Consider the following 4,246-nt stretch of genomic DNA (forward strand, 5'->3'; position numbering starts at 1 on the left):
TCCTCTTCTGTGTCTCGGGGGGACGAGGCCCAGAGCTCTTTGCAGTTTATATTGTGTGGGAGTGGCCATTGCTGATTCACATGTGCCTGACATTTACATGGAGGTTTGCTGTAGTGCTGCGCTTGCATTCCTGTGTAATGTAATGCGAGCTGTGCTGCTGCTGAGCACCGGAATGACTCACTGCTTAAGTGCAGCCTTTGCACAGGAGTGACAGGAGAATTGCAGCCAAGAACCCCAGCTCCTCTGCCTGCAGCAAGAGGAGAAGCCCCAGCTGGAAGACTTACATAGCGTCAGCACTTTCCTTCTCTTATTTTCCTTTTTTTTTTTTTTTAAATGTTTCCTCTGTTTTATTTTAATTATTCTGTGCATTATTTCTATATTACTTTGGCAACATGGAAAATTGTCATGCCAGCAAAGGATATGAGGGGAAGTGCTGAAGAAGATAGCCTGCGGGGATGGGGGAAGGGATCAGGGACTCTCTGCAACCCCAGGGCTAGGGGACTCAACTAACAGCAGACTGGGTGAGGAGGAAGAAGAAGCAGTGGTTTCAAGGAAGCCAGAAGGGTCAGGAAGATTGGTTGCCAGTGTGAGAATCACACAACAGCTGAGCGAGAATGAAAAGCAGAGAAATTGTCTCACCCTATGTTACTCCCTAGGTGTAACACTTCTGCATGGGGAATAACCTTCATGGCGCAGCGGTTTCTACCAATAGCAGGCTTGCTGGGCAGACTGGATGGACATTTGGGTCTTTATCTGCTCTCATTTACTCTGTTACCATGTGCAGTGCTGCCGAGACAGCTCGAACCACGGCCTATTAGGTGACTGGGGCAGCTGCCCTGGTGCAGAGGACCTGCCCCTTTCTGTTATTTCCTTCTCTCCCCCTGGTTTGCTGCAGTTAACATCTGCTGCTCTGTAAGTCTGCAGCTGGACTGCAACGAAAGCAAGTGACGAGGACGACTGCAGACAACTAGGATGGCTGCGAGTGCACAGGAAGCAGATACCAGAACTCCGACGCCAAACATGCAATGAGGCAAAAGCAAGACTTGATCAGCCTGTCTGGGTTGACCTGGGTTCGGTGGCAATTCTACGGAGGGTGGGGTAGGAGTTCTTTTCTAGGCCTCTGTCACTAGGGTTGCTAATTGCCTGGTTTAGGACCAAGCAGTCCGGTTCCACTTCCTCTTATAAATGTTCAATTACAATGGTAACAGGACAATGTAATCGCCAGGCAAGCCATGGCCTGTAGGGCAGGGAACCTTCTCGCTGCCTACGCAAGTGTTGCCAACCGAAGCTCACACGACTCCGGTGTCAGTTTCTGTACCTGTCCAGTGAAACCTCTCCAGGTGGCCCGCCCAGAAGCACAGCAGGAGGGAAAGGCAGGTGCAGCAGCCGTGATTTCATGGAGCCTCTGCCACTGCCTGCTCCTCCAGCATCTGGAGAGGACAGGGCCAAAGTAGGGGTGAGGGTGGAGGGGATAGAAATGTTGAGGTGATGCATTTAATTTTTCCAGTACTGCGCTGCAGAGTCTGGCTTTTTGAGATCTCTAGTTCAGTTTTTATCTGCACATTTCTATTTCTAATCTGCGGTCCTTTATTCTGGATTTGGTAAAAGTCTGACTGTGTTGTGCGTGTGGGAGCAAGGGGAAGTGCTAAAGTGTGGTTTCAGTGTAAAGATGGACAGTTTTCTGGAGCTGCTCCTGCCCTTTGCTCCACTGCCAGTACAGGGGCATTAGATGGGGTAGGAGCTACAGCAACTGATTGTAGACTCTCCTCCCGCCTCAGGCTCAGAGAGAATTCCCTTTCCACTGTTGAAGTTCAAGGGCTTTGTAGTGCACAAAAAAGGCAGAAGTAAAAAATCTCAATAGGCAGAGGCACCTCAGTGCTAGGGGGAGGAACATGTATGACAGGGGTGTCTAACTCCAGTTCTCAAGAGCCACAAACAGGCCAGGCTTTCAGGATATCTACAATTATGCATGAGATAGATTTGCAAGCACAGGCCCAAGCATAGCAGCAATACAGCTCAATGTGCACAGGGAAAGCCTAATCCAGTCCTGGCTCTGCTCTCACTCCAATGTTTTACAAACAAAAACAAGTCCCAGAATGCGACACTAAACTGCGCCTCCCTGTGGCAGAGACCTTCTCCTGCAGTCGTGGCCGAGGTTAGTGCAGTGTGAAATGTTTCTGTGTTGCTAGGTCTCTAGATGGAACCTCCCAGGGTGTACTGTTTGATGCCATCTTCCAGAACCATCCAGCAAAATCTCCCAGGGGTAGGGAAGGGAAGCAGGGATAAAGTTAGGATAACCATCCTGAGTGAGGATGTTACCTGGAAAATCTCTGAAATATTCAATTCCTAAGTTAAAAGGTTTAACAAATACGTTTCTAAAAAGAAAAGGATTAGAAGTAATCTTGTAGTAAGCAATATAATAAGCATTCAAGTTTTTTTTTAGTATGTATTTTTGTAACAATACTTCAAAACATTTTGCTAACAGTAGACAATAATTTAAAATTGTAAATGCTTTCAAACTTTTCTTTACATTTAGCAGCACTAAACAATATTAACAGTTCTATCCTGTTTCTTGTAGGACATTCTGCTGAATTCAACTCAAGAATCAGATAAGTACTACTCTTTTTTTCTTCTCTTTATTTTACCCTGACTGTGTCTGTCCAACCTTTTAAATTTGTATCTCAAGAAATTGAGTCTTTGTGGGTTATATTTTTCTCTTCCAGGCTTTGCTGAAATAAAGAGTCCCTTTTATGGTAAGTATCCCATTTTTTCTTCTTCACTGTGTTTCCTTTTCCTGTGATATCCGTCTCTTATGTCCTTTGTGTTGCTTTCCTACAGAGCTCAGTTAGACTGCTAGTCTGGCCAGACCTAGGGTATGGTTTTTGAAGAGAGGTGCACTCACTTATCTGTGCTCCCTGGGTCTTGGTCCAAGCTTAGTCCTTTGTGATGCAAGCTCCGATGTGATGGTCTTGGGGGTGGTCAGATGCTCCTCTAGCGATGGGCCGTGAGGTCAATGTATCGGGCCTTCCTTCATCAGCATCTACCTCCAGGGGAGTATCTACTATATGGCTATACCAAATCAGTAACAAAGACTGCCTCCCTAGCACCAGAGTATCTTCCGCCAGTTAAAGTCTTTCTAGTGTGGGAGTCTGGCAGCTTGATAAAACTGGAAATCTAACCAAATAAAACAGATAAGCAATAATTCCCTTTATTTCAGGGGAACAGCCTTTACTTTTCACAATTTTTAAATCTCCCCACTCCCCTCTAGAATAGGAAAAAATTAGCACATTCCTGTTCAGCTGTTTTCACTCTTAACTACCCTGTCCTCTTTTTTCCTTCCAGGGCACAGGAATCATCTTGGAATCGAACTTACTATTTTCTTTTTTCTCTCTCCAATCTACTCAGGGACACAGCAATAGGAGTGTTACTGGTTCCTGTAGCTGTTCCCCTTGGGTGCAGGCTGGCTCCTCCAGACATTCTTTGGAGTCTGGCAGAGTTGGTGATCAGCAATTCTGCTTCCTCCAAAAGCCTCAGGCTGTATGCTCAAGTCCCCATGTGCAGACCCTTTTTCTTCAGGGAGTAGATCCCTGCTCCACTGATGGTACTCAAAATAGTGCTACTTTCAAAACTCTTAATTTCAATGGTGCTACCACTCTCAGCCTTCTTAGTGATAGGGTATAGGGGCCAGTTACCTCTATTTAATTCCTCTAATTTTTTTAAGTAGCTATACTGACCCAAAACAAGGTCTCCAGGGCTGATCACCTTACTTTTTAGTGTCCCTACACTGGGCAACTCACTACAAAAACCATGAGTCTAGCCCTCATGCTTTTGAAGCTTGCTACAGTAAAGATACAGTGCTGCAGGCAAAATCTGGACCAGAATCCTTCTTAGACTGGACTCCCTGTACAGAGGCTCTCCCTGACCACCTTAAGGTATACAAATGCCCTTGCACATATGATGGGGGCTAGTACTGGCCACTGTTAAATCATCCCATCAAAAGGAAAAAAAAAAATCTTAGGCTACATTAAAAAAAAAACTGGAGCAAATGTAGCTCTATTACAAGAAACACACCTGGATGGGAGAGAGTCAGCAAAGCTTCATCATGACTGGATTCGAGTATGCATTTATTCTGCTGCTTCCGAGCAGAAAAATGGGGTGGCAATTTTATTTAAGAAGACATTGGCAGATCAAGTTATATCTAGGGACTTTCGTTTTCAGTTTTTAATTTTTTTTAAATTCTCCCAGG

Source organism: Rhinatrema bivittatum, chromosome 4 (assembly GCF_901001135.1).
Source record: "Rhinatrema bivittatum chromosome 4, aRhiBiv1.1, whole genome shotgun sequence".
NCBI lineage: Eukaryota > Metazoa > Chordata > Amphibia > Gymnophiona > Rhinatrematidae > Rhinatrema > Rhinatrema bivittatum.